Genomic DNA, 19,412 nt, shown 5'->3' with positions numbered 1-19,412 from the left:
GAAGAGTCCAGGGCACCAGATCTGGTGTGAGGTGGCCAGGCTTCTGTTCTGGCCCTGCCGGTAAGTAGCTATGTTACACTGAAAAGACACCACCCCACTCCTCTGGGTTTCAGCATTTTTAGCTGTTGACACGCTGTTTGCATTCTAAGATTCCCTTCACCTTTGATACCTTGGAATTTTTAAAGGGTGGATCAATATGGTTCACACTCGAGGAGCAACCATGTGGGCAGCAAGTTAATATAGAAAGTGTTGTGTCATAGAAGAGTAAGTATTATTTTGAGCACTATTGTGCCAGGCACTGAGCTAGGTGCTAGGGATGTAAATCCTACCCATGTTGTCATGGAACTTGAAGTTTATTAAAAATTGAATTGTAATGACAACCAACAATTATAGTTCAAGGTGGAAAAACCTTTGCTGGGGAAGACTGCGGAGGCAGGTGAGAAACCTAGATCAAAGGCCAGGGAGCCCTGGGCGGTGGGCTTGAGTGGGTGAAGGGCTACATAAATTGGGCCAGTGTGGTGGGCAGAATAGTGCCTCCCCACAAAATGTCCACATGCTAATTCCTGGTACCTGTGAATATGTCATATTATGTAGCAAAAAGGGACTCTGTAGGTGTGATTAAATGAAGGTTCTTGGTATGGAGAGAGTGTCTTGGACCATCCGGATGAGCCCAATATAACCAGATGAGTCTTAAAAGAGGAATTTTTATGACCATTGAATCAGGGTGATAGAAGCTGATAAAGGCAAGGAAATCAATTCTTCCTAGAATTTTTTAAAGCTTTGCAGACAACTTGATTTTAGTTCAGTTTCACTTGTGTTAGACTTAGGACCTACAAAGCAATAAGATCATAAATTTGTATCACTTAAGTCACAAGGTTTGTGATAATTTGTTAAAAGCAGCAAAAGGAAATTAATAGTCAGGACGAGTGGGTGAGACTTGGGATAGATTGCAGGAGCAGGGTGATGGTGAGGAGGGCATGCTAGAGGAAGACGACCTAGGAAGTGCAGAGCTGGCTCTGGGGAAGTGCATGTAGAAAAAGAGCAAATGGCTTAGCTTGGCTTCAACCAGAGCAAATGAATGAGAGGGCAGGAAGATAGGCCAAACCTGCCTGACTTCAGGATCAGAATGTGAGCCAGGAAGTGGGCAGGAGCCACTGGCTTGGAGCTCCTGACAGGTCGGGGACAGGTAACCCTGGGAATGTACTCTCTCCAGCACAGGAGACAGGCCAAATGGAGCTTTGGGACATTCTGTCCTTTCCTCTAAGAACTATTAATCTTCATCCTGCCACTCACAAGTTTGGAGTTTTAAGACTTAGACAACAATCCATTCCCCTGGCCTGTACCAGCTTTTACCCAGCAATCCCAACTTTGACCTTGTAAGGCCAGGTCTTGGCATCCATACCAGAACTGAGGGTTTGGCTTCCTATTCACTCCCTGCCACCACTCCTGATGCTCCTGGACAGCTGTCATCACCCCCAAACTGTGCTTGCTCTTCCTGGAATCAACTATATTCTCCTGCTTTCCTGCTAATGCCCAGCAAACCTTATCTGTTCCGTGATGCATAGCCTTTCACTCCTAGGAGATGATGAACTTCCTAAGTTTTGCATTAGCAATTACGCTTTAGCTATGCTAAAGGATCACCTAACCAAAACAGAGAAGAAAGCCCAAGGGGTAGAATTTGATCATTTGTTAGAGACTCAAAGGAGCAATAACTTGAGATACTAAGGAGCCTTTGGCCCAGGGGTTATAGAAAGTTACCACTCTGCCCACAGATGGCAGATCAAGGTACCTGGGCACCTCCTTGAAATGGGATGAACACCCTCCTTGGATACCCTGAGTACATCCTGCTCTGACCAAAGCAGGGTTTCTCAGGCATCAGGGAAATGGGGCCACAGAGCTGAGGGCATCAGGGGGTCTGCTGTACAGCACCCTCTTCCAACTTGGTGATGGCCTGGACAGGCACACTTATTTTTGCCTGGAGTTCCCAAACTTGACTCCTCACAGACACACTGAGCTCCAAACATCAACTGACTAAGCAGCATTTAACCAGAACAATTATACTTTAATTAGACAAAGCTTGGAATAAAACATTCCACCCAAAGTTTCATAAATGATATAAACTCTCCCCAGTCTGCTATGCCTACGCACAGACATAAGTGAAACACACCACACATTTTAACAAGGCCCGCTTCATGCCGGGCATTCTTCCAACAAACATTCACTAGGCACCGTGGCATGCATGGTCCTAGGCGTGGAGAGTTCCTCGCTTTGTTCTGTTTCTCTTGGCTCAACTCCTACTTCTGCACATGCGCTTTGGGTGTAGAGTTTGGGGAACTGCGCCAGTGTAGAAAAACAGTTCACCTTTTGGTTTTAATTTTCTTAACTGCATCAGATGTCTCAGGGGTTTGTCTGTTTTTCGGCTCATGGTCGTGAGTAGAAGGCAGGATGAGGTGCTGGTAAGTCCCCGAGACAACACAGGATCAGGGTTCTGGTTTGAACTGCTCCTGTCAGAGCACCAACACGTGGGGCCTCAGTTTCCCCCTGAAGACATCTGTTTAATTCCATTTTACAACCTCAAAAATTATAGAGGACCCCCAAAGAGCTGTTTTTATTGGTCCTAACTATATTTGCATTATTAAAATTAAAAGGAAAGCCAGGTGAGGTAATTCATGCCTGTAAATCCCAGTGTCTCAGGAGGCTGAAGCAGGAGGATCGAAAGTCTGATAATAGCCTCAGCAACTTAGTGAGGCCCTAAACAACTTAGTGAGGCCTGACTTAGGATAAAAAATTAAAAAAGTGGCTCAGTGGTTAAATGTCCTTGAGTTCAATACCCAATTAAAAGAAAAGAAAAAAAAGAACAAGTTAAAAAACAAAAGGCTTATCTGAAAAATAATTTAAATTAAAAGTGAGAAATTCTAAAAATCATTTATTTGTTTAGAAATAACAATACGGACCAATGGTACAGAATAGAGGACACAGAGACCAATCCACAAAATTACAACTACCTTATATTAGACAAAGGTGCCAAAAGCATGCAATGGAGAAAGGATAGCATCTTCAACAAATGGTGCTGGGAGAACTGGAAATCCATATGCAACAAAATGAAACTGAATCCCTTTCTCTCACCTTGCACAAAAGTTAACTCAAAATGGATCAAGGAGCTAGGAATCAAACCAGAAACTTTGCTTCTAATAGAAGAAAAAGTTGGCCCTAATCTCCACCTCGTGGGGTCGGGCTCCAAATTCCTTAATAGGACACCTATAGCACAAGAGATAAAATCAAGAATCAACAAATGGGACATACTCAAACTAAAAAGTTTTTTTCTCAGCAAGAGAAACAGTAAGAGAGGTAAATAGGGAGCCTACATCCTGGGAACAAATATTTACCCCTCACACTTCAGATACAGCTCTAATCTCCAGAGTATACAAAGAACTCAAAAAATTAAACAATAAGAAAACAAATAACCCAATCAACAAATGGGCCAAGGATCTGAACAGACACTTCTCAGAGGAGGACATACAATCAATCAACAAATACATGAAAAAATGCTCACCATCTCTAGCAATCAGAGAAATGCAAATTAAAACCACTCTAAGATACCATCTCACTCCAGTAAGAATGGCAGCCATTATGAAGTCAAACAATAACAAGTGCTGGCGAGGATGTGGGGAAAAGGGTACACTTGTACATTGCTGGTGGGACTGCAAATTGGTTCAGCCAATTTGGAAAGCAGTATGGAGATTACTTGGAAAGCTGGGAATGGAACCACCATTTGACCCAGCTATTCCCCTTCTCGGACTATACCCAAAAGACCTAAAAAGAGCATACAACAGGGACACAGCTACATCAATGTTCATAGCAGCACAATTCACAATAGCTAGACTGTGGAACCAACCCAAATGCCCTTCAATAGATGAATGGGTTAAAAAAAAATGTGGCATTTATACACAATGGAATATTACTCAGCACTAAAAAAACAACAAAATCATGGCATTTGCAGGGAAATGGATGGCATTAGAGCAGATTATGCTAAGTGAAGCTAGCCAATCCCTAAAAAACAAATGTAGAATGTCTTCTTTGATATAAGAGGGGTGACTCAAAACAGAGCAGGGAGGAAGAGCATGAGAAGAAGATTACCATTAAATAGGGACAAGAGGTGCGTGGGAATGGTAGAGAGAAGGGGAATTGCATGGAAGATGGTAGGAGGCCCTCATTGTTATGCAAAATTACATATAAGATGGTGTGAGGGGGAAAGAAAAAAGAGAGAGAAAAACATGTCACAGTAGATTGAGTAGAAAGAGGGGAGGGGAGGGGAGGGGGGATAGGAAGAGCAGCACAATACAATAGACACTAGTATGGCCCTATGTATAAACGTGGCTGTATAACCAATGTGATCCTGCAGTCTGTACACGTGGAAAAACAAGATTAAGATTACGTACCCCATTTGAATCAAATGTATGATATGTCAAGATCATTGTAATGTTTTGAGCAACTAATAAAATAATTTAAAAAAAAGAAATAACAATAAGTCTATTGCATGCATAGATATCTTTCAATTAAAAAAACTGTATTTTTGAAACAAAAAAACTGAATGACAAAAGGGGCATCCATTGACATTTTCTTGTAAGTCCCCTTAATGTCTGTTTGAAGAGAAGATAACTGTATTCTGTCTGCTCCTGCATTCAGTTGTGGTATCACATGTCATCTAACCTTGAAAAACTCCACCGTATGCTTATAGAATGAGAGTGGGAAGCCAAAACACTTCTTTTTTTTAATTGATTTTTTTAAAAAATAAATGACAGCAGAATGCATTACAATTCTTATTGTACATATACAGCACAATTTTTCATATCTCTGGCTGTATATAAAGTATGTTCATACCAATTCATGTCTTTATATATGTACTTTGGATAATAATGTCCATCACATTCCACCATCCTTGCTAACCCCCTTCCCTTCCCCTCCCACCCCTCTGCCCTATCTCTTCCTCCCATGCTCCCCCCAAAACACTTCTTAATGTTGCTAGGAAAATAGTTTGACCTCATGATTTATCTGAAGAGACTCATGAGGGTCCACATTTCACAAACTACTAATTTAAAGATCATGACGTTGGGCAGGCATGGTGGCACACACCTGAAATCCCAGCGATTTGGGAGGGAGGCAGGCAGATAGCAAATTCAAAGTCAGCCTCAGCAATTTAGAAAGGCTCCACGCAATTTAGTAAGACCCTGTCTCAAAATAAACAAGATTGGAGATGTGGCTCAGTGGTTAAGCCTCTCTGGACTCAATCTCTAGTACCAAAAAAAAATCTAAGGTTTTTATAAGATCTGTCATTCTGTGGTCTTTCTGAGAATACTTTCACTTTTTGGTAGGTAGCATTTGTCAAAATAAACTTTAGGAAGTACCCTCCCAGGAGTGCTATCATGGGATATTGCTGAAGGTGGGATAGAGGTGAAATGTGAATTCTATGAATAAATTAGTTTGGGAAGCCTTAGTTTAAAGTAAATCAATGGGCATATTTTGCTTCAGGATTTTTTAGATGCTTCAGTGTGCTAACACATATTATGAATCTCTTAAACTTTATCATTGTGCATATTATTTGTCAATAGTTTTGACCACAAACTCTCTTTTGAAAAGCACCTTTCAAGACTAGTGTGCCAGGAACCTACTTTGAGAAATGTTGCTGCAGTGGCTGCTAGGTCCTTGTCCTGAGTTTTAACAGATCAATTTCTATCATTTGGACTGAGTTTTTTTTTTTTTTTTTTTTTTTTTTTCTCTCTAAACAAAACTCCACATGTTTGTTGGTCCATTTAGTGCAGAGACTTATGATAGCCATTTCTGGGGCTAAGAGAACTCAGCTCTGGGAAAACTGCACTTTGATGAAAATGAAACAGAAAGAATATTAGTAATTATAGTAATAGTTTTATACATATTATATTTGTTGAGTGAACAAAAATTAATAATAATAACCATGTACTGAGCACCTACTACATGCCAGGCACTTTAAAAAATATATAATGGCTGAGCATGGTGATACACACCTGTAATCCCAGCAACTCAGGAGACTGAGACAGAAGGATAACAAGTTCAAGGCCAGCCTCAGAAATTTAGCAAGTTCCTAAGCAATTTAGTGTTAGAAATACTGAGGTGCTGCAATAAATAAAACACAAGCTTGGAAGTGGGTTGGCAAGGCAAAATCATACTTCTTTAGAAGGGTAGGCCCCCAGAGGGAATCCAGGGAGCAAGCACACCTGAGCAGGCAGTCTGCCAATATTTATCCCTAACAAAGCACTGTTCCTTGCTCTGATAGGAAGAGTTGAGGTGTAGAAATCTCTGTGATTAGCTAATCTAAACTTGGGGCAGCATGGTAAAGGGCTATAGTTGTGATTGGATACCTGTTGGGGAACTTAAAAAATGACTGCATTCTGACCACTCAGTTTCCTAACTAAAGATGGCTCCATTATATACATGAATCTTAAGTTACAGTAAATATATCTGTGTTTCATGACAGTTTAAACTAATAGAAAAGAAAACATAAGGGCTAGAGTTGTAGCTCAGTGGTAGAGCGCTTGCCTAGCATGTGGAAGGCACTAGGTTTGATTCTCAGCACCACATAAAAAATAAATGACAATAAAGGATCATCAACAACACGTGTGTGTGTGTGTGTGTGTGTGTGTGTAAAGAAAACGTGAATTTTTTTTCCTTCGGCACCAGGAATTGATCTCAGGGGCACTCAACCACTGAACCACATCCCCAGTCCTATTTTATATTTTATTTAGAGACAGGGTCTCACCAAGTTGCTTAGCACCTTACTGTTGCTGAGGTTGGTTTTGAACCTGTGATCTTCCTGCTTCAGACTCCTGGGCTGCTGGGATTACAGGCGTGTGCTACCATGCCCAGTGAAAACATGAATCTTAACATTAGTGAGATCCTGTCTCTAAATAAAAAAAAGCGGGGCAGGGGATATAGCTCAGTGGTAAAGCGCCCCTGGAGATATAGTTCAGTAGTAGAACACTTTCCCAGCATGCCTAAGGCCCTTGGTTTGATCCCTGTCCTCTGGCTTCTTGTCTTGCCAGGTGATCTCTCCCTTTTACATGCACTCCTGCCATGATGCCATCTGTCATGATGTGATGTAACCATATTCACCAGAATATGATGAGACTTCCTGATTTTGGAATTTCAGTTTCCAAAACTGAGTCAAATAAACCTCTTTTTCCTTATGTATTATCCAGCCTCAGGTGTTCTTTTATGGCAATGGAAAAGAGAGAAATAGATAGCCTAGGCAGAAATAACAAATATACAGATGTTTCTGTTTATAATTTTCTCACTTTTCATAGGAGTGGATAAGGTAAGGACTATGGATAATTTCTTCACTTTACAGTCCCCTGTAATTCTTTATCTAATGAGCATTATCATATTTTATCACTTTTTTAAGAGAAAAAGAATTATTCATTACCATTACGCTTGGCCAGTGTTTCCCAGATCATTTATGTTTAGTCACATTTTTTCCCAAGCCTATCTAATTATCAAAATGTTTTCTGCTCTTATACAAATTTATTTTTTTAAACTTAGCCTTGATATGCTGGTTATACCTGGAACTCTATTTCCATGCTGTGAGGAAGTTATATGTAGTCTCAACAGAGATATCCCCCAATTTATGATTTATTACTTATGACCAACACTAATTAGGGACTACCTGACTGTTCAGACACTACAGGATAATGCCATGATTTGTTACAGTACAATTTGTACTGTCAGGTGAATAATAACTCTTGATTTAGTTAAGCCTTGTTTTGAATGAAACTCTTAGCATTTCCCTATCAGTGCAGTTGGTGGCTACTCTCCCCAGCAGCCACCAGAGGTGTGGACAAAAGGGAATCCACTGCGAGAGTCCCTTCTGGGTAACCTCATCTTGTATTTCAGGTCTGGCTTCCAGTACACAATCACAGTGTGAAAATTTAAGAGTTTTTCATACTTAACAGATGGTGGTGCGGTGGGGGGCAACCATACCTGGCAGCCTCCCATCCTCCCAACAAAGAAGAAGGACAGAATCCAGTGCATTTTCCAAAGAGGCTTCCTGTGGGGAGTTTTAACAGATGGGTTCAAAGCAGGCAGACATGAATTCTAGGAGGTCACACATGACAGAAGCAGCCACAGGCATGTTTGCACAGGCTATGTGGGGCCTGAAGGTCATCAGAGCCAGTCAAGTAGGTTGGATCTAGATGTACCATTGGGAAGTGGTCACCAGGGAGCAGTTGTCTGAGGCAGATATCTGAAAGGAACACTCTGGAACTGGGGCAAGGGAAACAACTGGAGATGTGCCAAGGGTCACTGAGCCCTGGTTCTGGTATGAGAAAGTCCCACATAAATTTAAACTGTTGAGGCAGTTTATGATTTTTATGTCAAGGAAACATGAAATTATAAACATTCAACATATGTATTAATAACTAATGTAACTGAATTTTACTGTCAGGAGTTACAGGGAGAAAAGAAAACCCAGTCCTGATATATATATATATATATACACACACACACACACACACATACACACACACACACACACACACACACACACACATATATATATATATGTGTTTTTTTTTATGGAGGTGTAACAACTCTATGGTAAAGTATATAAGGCCCAGAATACAGCTGGATGAATTTTATTTATCTATTTATTTTGGTATCAGAGATTGAACCCAGAGGCACTCAAATACTGAGTCACATCCCCAGCCATTTTTATATTTTATTTAGAGACAGGGTCTTGCTGAGTTTCTTAGGGCCTTGCTAATTTGCTGAGGCTGGCTTTGAACTCATGATCCTCCTGCCTCTGCCTCCCAAGCCTCTGTGATTATAGACATGCGCCACCGTGCCCAGCTGTCAAACTTAGCTTGGGAGTCAGGAGCCCTCCGTCTGTCCTGGCTCTGCTGTCAAGTCTCCATGAGACTTTGAGCAGAGCAGGACTCCCTATGTGGATTTCAGTTTCCATAACTACACAGTGAGAGCGTTAAACTAGATTGTTACGTCACTGAATGTACTATGTGCATGCCAGATGATTCATGGGAGAATCATGGAGAACATGGAAGAACATTTTTTATTTTCGTAGGTATGCATTTTTGAAACATTCATGAACTATAATCCGGGAAAATGCATGAATCTTAATTGAACAGCCTAATAGGTCTTCACCTATTTATGTAAATCATTCCAGTTCTCAAACAAGCACATGTATGTAGCTCTCCCAAAGTCACCGGGATTCTGATGGCTAACAACATAAATGAGTTTTGTCTATTTTTGAATGTCACGTAATTCAGGCACAATCTACTCTTCATCTATGCCTGGCTTTTTTTTTTTTCTTTGCTCAAAATTGTGTCAGTGAAAATTATCTATGTTGTTATATGTGGCGGTAGTTCATTCATTTGCATTGCCAAATAGTATTCCCTTATAGGAATACACCACAATTCACTTATCCATTCTGTGGACACTTAGTTTGTTTCCAGTTTGGGGCTGTTGTGAACAATACTGCTATTACTGCAAATGTCCTTTGGTGGACGTATACACTCATCCCTCTTGGGTACATATGTAGGAGTAGGATTACTGAGTGAAGAGTGGAGATGTGTTTTAGGGGAGGACAATAAAGCTGGTACAGAACTTTTTCATATCCATCTAGCAGTTTCTGGCTAAAAAGGGAGTTTTTAGTGTCCTGGCAAACAAAAGCCTAGAAGGAGAGTTAGAGGGCACACTTTTAGACACAAAACTTCGAAGAAGAGAGAGCATAGGCTGTGCAAAATGCAGAAACCAAAAACTGTGTTATGGGGGCTGGGGTTGTGGCTCAGCGGTAGAGAGCTCGTCTAGCATGTGCGAGGCACTGGGTTCAATCCTCAGCACCACATAAAAATAAATAAAATAAAGGCATTGTGTCCAACTACAACTAAAAATATTTAAAACAAAAGAACAAACAAAAAATTGTGTTATGTGTATAGTTGTGGGGTGGGGAGGAGGGTGCAGAAAGGGAATACTGTAATCAGAATGATCTTGCAAGGTGGAAATGGAGGCTGAGTCTCCGTTTTCCACTTATGCAAATATAGGAGAGAGAAGGAAGTGTATCTGTGGATGTGTTGGTGGATAGAATGGCCTAATATGACTAGAAAGACAAGCTGATCTGACTTAGGGCTGACTTAGGGCTTCAGACCTAGCAGCTCGTTTTGTCTAGAATAAGGCAGCATCGATCCATCTACCTCATTTTGCATCAGCAGCTGGGAGCTCTGCTCTATTTAGGAATACCTGCCATGAAGACAAGACTGCTTTATGGGGCAGTGGCCAGTGTGGTGAAGGCCTCAAATCCCTGCCACAGAGATGGGAAATTGTCCTGGGAAAGAGAAATCTGAGGAGTATGACAGCTCTTTAGGGCCATCTGAAGGGATGCAGTGTGGAAGAGGACTGGCTTGTAGCATCTCACTTCAGAAGGCAGACACTAGCAGAGAACAGACACTAGCAGAGAAACTGTTCAGCTTAGTATTAGGAAGAATGTTTCACCAAGTTATCTACAGTCAGAATGAGTTGCCTGGCTATGACTCTGGAAGTTACGTTGCTTTGGTTATAAGCAATAGAAACTGACTGGTCAATCTAAGAAAAACAAAAGTTTGTTAGAAAGAAGTGGGAAAGTCACATGGTTTTAAAAAAATGACTGAAGAACAAGGTATGGCCAAGTGCTGTGGTGCATACCTGTAATCCCAGCAACTCAGGAAGCTGAGGCAGAAACATCACAAGTTCAAGTCCAGCCGCAACAGGTTAGCGAGGCTCTCAGCAACTTAATGAGACCCTGTCTCAAAATAAAATAAAAATATAAAAATGGCTGGGATATATTAGGTCAGAGGTAAAGCACCCCTGATTTCAATCTCTGGTATCAGAGAGAAAGAGAGAAAAGGGAGTGGAGGGGGGGAGAGAAAGAGAGAGAGAAGAAGAAGAAGGGGGTGGAGAGGAGGAGGAGGAAGAAGGGAGGGAGGCAGGCATGAAGAGGCATCCTCGGTTTGTTATTCAGTATGGTAAAGTCCAGAACAGAAGTAGTTCCAAAGACTGAACTTTGTCTCATGTCTGTCCCTTGGCAGAAAGGTCAAGACGCCTTGATGGTAGGCCCAAGGGTATCCCCCAAGACAAATAAACAGTTAATAGTGGGAGGGCCAAACCACCAGTGTCCCCTACCATGTCTCTTTTCTCTGCCACTCAGGAGATCAAATAGCATTGTGGGTTTTTTGGTTTTGCTTTTTTATTTTAAGAGACCAGGTCTCACTCTGTTGCCTAGGCTGGCCCTGAACTCCAGGCTTCAGCCATCTTCGGTCTCATCCTCCCAAGTAGCTGGGACTACAGGCATTCCAGCGCCCCAGCTGGAGAAGCATTATGATAGTAACAGTCTTCAATGTATTCTAATTTGTCTTCACAAGTGAAAAACGCGCCCATCTGGTTGCTTAGTGTTTACTAGTAGCACATGTGACAGTCACGACTGAGTGATGAAATGCCAAATGGTGTGAGAACAGGCTTCTCCTAGGCGACAGACAAGCTGATGGACTTGTGCATTCAACAAACAGGTATCGGATGCCTACTATGTGTCGAGCCCTGTGCTAGACACCAAGACTCATTAAGCCAGTGCAAAAATGGAAAGGTTAAATATTTGCGGGTGTAGACGCAAAGGGCATGTGCATTGCATCTGGGTTGCAGTGGGTGGGGCCGGCCAGGGAGGGATTCATTTCAGGCCAAGGCCCGCCCTAGCCCTAGCCGCGAGTCATCTGGCACTCCCGCTGTCCAATCCCTACCACCCCATCCCACAAGGCTCCACCCTGGGTCCCCAATGCCTGGGTTGTTTGCAGTCCAGTGGCAGGTGGCGCCCCCATGGTAAGGACATTTCTGTTCCGGGGCCAGCAGCTGTCACCTGAGAAAGATTAAGATTCTCCCAACCAGGCGACAAGGCCTGTTGTGCCCCAGACAGGCACAGCTCAGATTCCCTCCCTGAGGCAATTAACCCAGGAAAAAATGTGACAAATCTCCCGGGGCATCCGCCCTCCAGTCCAGTGCCCGCTCGCTCTGGCTTTTCCTAGACTGGAGCGGAATCTGGAAGAATTTCTGAGAATGGAACCTGGTGGGGGCGTCTCCCCTTTTTTTCCTGGGGTCAGGAGGGAGAATTTAAGATGGGCCCAAGCGGGGGACGACCCGGGGCCCCCAGTCCCTGCCACCCCTGCCCCGGCTAAAAGCAAAAAGCTAAGGTCGCTGCAGAAAGCGGGCACCCACAGCAGGGGTGCGCTGGCCACTACACTCCCGAGGTACTGCGCCCTGAAGTCACCGCTCCGCGTCCGGGGCGGGGCGGGAGGCTGGGTCCCGCTGATCCCAGGAGACATAGCAGCACGGAGACACTAATCCGTTGTTTTTACACATAATCACTTCACACGCGATCACCTACCTCAGATTGCTCTCATAGCTGAAGGGATCTGTCAGTTTTAAAGGCTTTCAGCTCACGTTCTCCAGGTCGATCAGGACAGAGCCTCCCAGGGCGGGACCAGCGGCCTCTCAGAGCCTCTCAGGTTCTAATCTCCCCGTGGCCACTAGCCCTGGATCAGGGCATCTCTTTGGATCTCACCTGTTCAGTGGGTTAAACTGAACCCTATGCATCTCTCTTGAAAGAGAAAAGAGACTTCAAAGTGTGTTTGGAAAGTTAAAGCCTGCCAGGAGTGAAGGGGTCTCTTTGGGCTAGGAATCTCACACCCCTCTCTGGCATGTGAGTTTGCTCACCAAGGGATGCTGATTTCATTTAAAAAATGTTTATAATTGACTAGAAGGAAACCAACCTAATTGCTTATGAGCTGGGGAAGGACCACATGGAAGGGCTGCTTATTGGCAGGGATTCCCTCAGGAAATGAAGGAGTGGGAAGGCCTGAGGCCTAGGGGCGACTTCTGTGATCAGAACCATCAAATTTGATGATTAGAGAAGGAGATTGGGACTCATTTTGAGCCAACCCCTCATTTCACAGATAAGGAAACAGGCCCACACAGGGGAAAGTGACCTGCCTAAGGGTATGTTGCTATTGGCCAGAGGCAGCTCTGGAATTTCTTTGAAGCATATTGAACCCAGTTTCCCTGACCTGGACCTCAATCCTGGCTCCCCAAAGCCTCACCCCACATGAAAACAGGTTTAGGGATTCTTGTTTTTCCCCCAGAAAGTTAATGGGATTGTTTCCTGCTTCTAGTGAAGGCACTCTCTGAGATCATTTCTCTCAAGTTGGAGGAGCCAGGGGTTTCAGGGGTTAAAGAGTATTTCACTGGTGTGGGATTTAGCAGAGGTGAGATTTTCATGAGCACTGTGTACTCTATCGGTTTACAACATGCTGTTAATAGAGGCCATTAATCACAGCCAACTGCAGCTGGCTCAGCCTGGTTGGACAAGGACAGCCCGCCATCTTTGGGACGAGTACTGAAGGAAGAGCCTCCTACAATTACCTCTGACGCCTGAAAATCTGTCCCAGGAGAGAAGAAACATGATGACACTGGCACATATATAGCTGGTGTCTCATTCACTCCTGCCCAGTCCACCCCTAATGTCCCAACCTGAGTAAAATGCCCAACACGGCGCCGAGTACACATTAGGTGATTAATGAATACTTGAAAAGAGACTAGATTTTGGAAGGCTCTTCCCCCAGACATCAGCAAAGAGGGAGGGAGAGGTTTTGACTGCCAGCTGCTGGGCAGAAACCCAATGGGACCAGTACCCCAACAAAGTAGAATCTGCAACTGGGCACTCAGAGGCAGATCTTTGCTTGCAGTGGGGCAGTGGTGTAGGGGCAGCGGCCAGGTCAGTGGGTTCAAGGTGTCAGCTTCATGTCTGAGAACTTGCTTCTCTTTCTTTGATATCTGATGGGCCCACACTCTCTCAGTCTTGGCTATCCATAATACCTCCAACTTCAGACCCCTGGTTCTCTTGGATCTGTTATGGTCAAGACCATATGGTCAAGATTCGGGTGGACTAACTAGGCTGATAGGCTTCCAGCAAAATCCTAGACAGCCTATTGCTAAGGAGATTGAAGTCCAGCCACCATGTCTCAGAATATCCCACCCAACATAGTATTGTACTCTCCAGCCAAACGCGGACCATCTGGACCCAATATGCTGTTAGATACCAGAGGAATTATCTGTTGTCCTTAGCCGTCTCCTTATTTTAATCTTGAGCTTAGAGCAAGAGAAAATGAATATAAATTAGGAGGAAAGGTTTAATCACTTGGATGAGTTTAGCAGCCATCATATATGTGGAACTTACCATCTATCAGCCTCTTTGACATATTATTCAAATATTATCTCATTTAGGACTCACAACAACACTATGAAGCAAATATTCTTTTATCCCCATTTTATAAGTATGGAAACAGAAGTGCAGACAGGTTAAGTTCTTTGACTAAAGTCATAAAGCAAGGAAGTGTCAGATCTGTGTTTGCAACCCAGGTCATCTGGTTCCAGTCCATGCTCTAAGCCACCCAGAAAGGATGGGCCTGGGAAGAACTTTTTTAATAGTATGGTGTCAGTCTCAGGCTCCCATGCAAAGATCCCCCTCCCTCCAACCAGGTGTGTGCAGCCTTCCTGGAGAAGGGGTGATGCAGTGGACCTTTGGAGGCCCTTATAGTTGACAATCCGCCAATTCCCCTGGAGGATTCCCTGCTCTCAGACTTTATTCACTTGCTTCTCTTTCTGCACCATCCAACAGGCTGTTCTGAGCTGCTTGGTTGAGTTCAGCTGTTGCCGAGGAACAAGTAATGTACAAACCCTGAAGGATTACGGTGCTGATGAGGCAGCCATCAGAAAATATCATTTGACAGGGCCTCTCTCTTTCACAAGTCACAAGTCACGGGGCTGAGCATGGAGCCCTCTTCTTGTCCTCTAGCAGCCCTGGCCTCTCACAGCCCAGCCCTTCTTATTTCCACCTGAGCCTTCTCCCACAGCTGCTTTGGTTTCATAATATTTGTTAGACCTTCAAAGCCACCCCTCCCTGGTCCTATGTCAGACACTTATATAGAGACCCGGGAATAAGGAGTCAGCTTCCTTTGCTCTGCAAGGTGCCCCTTGGAGTGCTCACCTGGCAGCTCTTTCTACACAGCTCCACAGGAGGTGTTCTTTGTGTTGCTTGTCCAAAATATCTCAGAGAGGACAATTCATGAAGCCAGTGAGTTTCTGGGGGCAGGTTTTCAGGAATTAATTGGGGCCCTCATGAGAATTCAAAGTACACAGTTTAACTGGCCTGGCGTTCTGCAGATTTCTCCTGTGCATGCCCAGATGGTGAATGCTGTACACGGACCACACTCATTTATGCTGTTGTAACACAAAAGATGCCATCCATGAAACATAAATGAATGGCTGTGGCTATTTCCAATAAAACTTTATTTATGAAAAAAGACTGTGGAACAGATTTGGCCTATGGGCCACAGTTTGCTAGGCCCTGAGAGAAGCTGGTTTAGGGCTGGGGCCTGGGTGGGAACCCTATCAGGCACAGCTGTGTAGCAGGTTCTGTGTAATACCCCAGATGACTGAGGTGCACCCTGACCTGCACAGACAGGGGACACTGACCTGACCCATCCCAGTTCAAGTCATTAGTGGACAGAGGCCTCTGGGAAGCACTGGGTAAGGGTGAAGACTGCTGTTGTGGAATGGGGTTGTGGGGTGCTGCCTCAAGAGTGAGGAGCCCTCGGGTTTTTCAATGTTGCGTTCAGTCCTCCTCTCCACTCAGACAGCTACCTTGCTAGGGAGGGAGCTCTACACAAAGTTTATCGTGGACAAACACCTTCTCTTTGGCTGCTGGGCCATATCAGCTCTCTGTACCCTTTCTGGCAGAGGCAGGAAGGAACCCCAAAGCAAATTCCCACTAGATTGTGTGTTTATTGGATGCTTTTTTGGTCTGGTGCTGATGTTCAGCAGCATCTGGGAAGTCCTAGCCTGGGAGTGGGGAGACCTCCAGGAATCATCTCAGATGTTATAGACCTACCTCATTACCTCGGGGACACCCCTCTCTCTTCTACCCCTAAGCCTTGCTTATGCTGTTCCTTCTGCCTCTTCCTTCATCTTCTTAGCTGAATTCTCCTCATCCTGCCAACTCCTCCAGGAAGCCTCCTAACATTTCTACCCTCCCCATAGTCTTAGCTAATGTCACCATGGGCTCCTATTATGTCCTAATAGTCCTCAACCATAGCCCTTGTTTTGCTTTGTTGTAACACTTATTTGGATTATACCTCTGCAAAAATGTAAGTTAGATTGAAAACTCCATGAGGAAAAGGACCCCAGTAACTCACACAAGATTTGGCACACAGAAGTTGCTCAATAAATGGTTATTAAAAGAATAATTCATCCCATTTATGTCACCAGGCAGAACATTCCTTAACTATTGCAGAAATGAATGTGTCCATCATGTTCCCTGTAAACTTCCCAAGATGTCTGAGGAACAAAGGCCTTTCCCTGTGGTTTTATATACAATTTTTCCCTTTCAGCTTTAGATTCTGTTCATTGAAGTACAAACATACATGTATCATGGGTCCCTAGAGGTGTCTGAATGGAGGCCAAGTTCTTGTCTTAGTGGACTTCATTTAGGGAGGAAAGTGGTAAGAGGAACGTTTTCCTGGACTCCTTCTGGAAGGGAGACTGACTATCCCCCTCTGTGTTTGGGTACCATATTATTTCTCTGTGACTTAGTTTCCCTCTTTAAAAACAGGAAGGTACAGTGTGTGTGGTATGTGTAGGGTGTGTGTGAATGGAACCTCCGTAGAGTGAACATTTCCCTCTGGAGTTTGAGCAGGTTTTCTCTGGAAAGGAGAGTTTTCTAGCTCTTTGGTGTTCTTTGGAAAACTCCAATTGTAGTTGGGATTAGAATTTCCACACCATGGCAATTTACCTGCACCCCTGCCTGCCACCAGCTCGGGGAACATGGGTCAAGCTCAAGCTTGTGGCCTAGAGATCCTGATAACACCCCTCAGATTCAGCAACTGTATCCCAAAGAGCAAGAAAAACCTTCCAGATACCTCACTGACCTTCCTAATTTCCCCAGAAAGGAAAGGAGGAACAGAGATGGGTCCTGTAGAGCCAGGGACATTGAAGTACAAGTTGAAGTTACCACTGAGAATTTGAATTTGGGCAGCAGTCACCTGTGCTGATCTCTGTTCGCCCTTTTCTTTGGGGCCTGCTGTAAATGGCCAGTTACAGCCCGTGGATGGTACCGGGTCTGTTACTGAGGAGCTGTTGCCTCTTGACTTCAGGTTTTGTGCCTTTGAGGAAAAACCCTTGAGGTATTCTTGGGAGGCAACTGGAATGAGCCTGCCTGGCAGGCTGGGGGCGGTGCTAGTAAGGAGCAAAGCAGTTCCTAGTCACAAGTACAGTATGTTTATGGGGTAGTAAAAGCAGATTGCAAACAAATATATCATTGTCTTTCTATTCTTGCCTCTGTGCCTGTGACCTGTTGCCTCCTTGGGTGGTCCTTGGGACAGGGATTTATTCACCCTAGTTCCCTTTGACTTCAGATTCCCCGCCTAGGAGGTCTGCCTGATAGTTCTAGCTAGGTTCTTCTCCCTTCTTTCCTCACCAGAGAATATCCCTGGTAGAAAAGCTGACAAAGCAACTAACAGACCGGGCAGCTCATTCATTGCTAGGGTAAGAAGTGCTAAATCTTCTCCAACCTGTCAAGGGCAACTGCTTGTAGGTCATTCAGTAGGGCAGGTCCCTCTCAAGTTCTGAGACTGGCGTTGCTGGGCGAGGAGCTTAACCCCAGCACCTGCAGTTCTGAGCAGCCACTCTCTTACCCCCCTGCCCACCCCCTCCATTCCTTGCACAGCTATTTGATAATCATGTGATGTGCTTAGTGTGTCCCCATCTCTGTCCTTAAAGTTCCTGTCTCCTGGCAAAACACTCTGGGCTGAGTAATTCCTGGACAGAATCCAGGCTGAGGTGCTCTAGGGATAGCAGAGGATGAAGGAGACACTGTCCTCTCCTTGGGGAGCTCATGAATGTTGTGGATGAATTGGGGCAGGGGTGAGGCACACAGGTCCAATCCCTGGCCGTCTTCTGTGCATGTGTGTGATGCAGGAATGGCAGCAGATGGAGGGGAAGGAGGAAGAAGATGCTGGGGCGGGGGGAGACGAGTCAAGAGATCCTAGCCAGGCAAGGTTTCTGGCAGAGACAGGCTTTCCATAAACTGTCAAGAATGTTGCTTGACAGGAAGAAAGAGATCCAGGTTCAGAGCAGAATAAGTGACTTAAAAACAGGGCTCAGAGGTAGGAAAGGAGGCATTCTGCAGAAGGACTAGAATAAAGTCCTTGTAGGTACGTCAGGCTAGAATACAGATCCAGCATCACCAGATTTTCTCTCTCTAGATAAGACATTTAGGGAGAAGGATGAGATAAGAGAGGCTTCACATTCCAGGGAAGGACTCAAGATCTCAGACTAAATCTTTGAACGGTCAAGGGTGCCGAGTCTGGTACCCAGGTATGTATGCATACGCATTTATGCATGCTAGACAGTCAATATGTGGGGTTCGTGTGAATGAGCAGCAGGGAAAGCAAGGCGTGTGTGCACCGGTGTGTGAGCAGTGTGTGGGGATGGGGTGAGCTGCAGCGACAGCTGTGGCAGCCCATGAGCATGTGTGAACCCCTAGTGAGGACAGGGGTCGCCAGTGGAGATTGCAGTTTGGTGTAAAAAGATCACTGGCTTAAAAATAGGAAAGAATGGCAAGTCTGTAGGAAGAGGGGCAGCCCTGTTCCTCTTCCCTGTCTTCCCATGTCTTCTTATTTCTTCAGCCCCAGCAGTGACCCTCTCCCTGGTTCTCCCTGCAGCATGTCTGCAGCCCTCCCTTCTCCTCCTCCACCCCTGCTGTCTCACTCATAATCCTCTCCATGCACCCACATCCACTTCTACCCTGTCCTAGAACCTCCAAGCTACAAAAGAGACAGGAAGACTGATGTAGATTTTTGACCATTAGTGCCCAGAGAAGAGCACAGACCCCTAGCTCCACAGCTTCCAGGGTTTCTGATGTCAAGTCCACCAACACTGTGCCAGTGAACGATGTCACAGGTGGGTTCATCTCAAGGAAGCAACTGGACCATTAACCATGGTGCTACTCTGTAGAAAAGCCCAGACCCCATTTTCTTCTCCTTTGGTCCCAGCCACATCTCCCTGTGACTTGCTCTCCATCGTTTCTCCCTGTCTTTGACTCTTTGATTCTTTAGGCTTTCTGCTCTGCTTCCATTTCTACTTTCCCACCATTCCCAGAACCCCTCTCTATCTGAGTATGCAACTCTGACCCAGTGTCAGCTCCAGCAAGCTGGAACTTACTTTGGCGTCTGAGAGCTGCTGGGTACCGGGGGTAGGCAAGAGGTCTCAGGCTCAGGGACAGCAGACACAACACA

This window comes from Marmota flaviventris, chromosome 12, assembly GCF_047511675.1.
Source record: "Marmota flaviventris isolate mMarFla1 chromosome 12, mMarFla1.hap1, whole genome shotgun sequence".
NCBI classification, from domain to species: domain Eukaryota; kingdom Metazoa; phylum Chordata; class Mammalia; order Rodentia; family Sciuridae; genus Marmota; species Marmota flaviventris.
The sequence above is the reverse complement of the archived record's forward strand: the minus strand, read 5'-3'. Positions refer to the sequence as shown.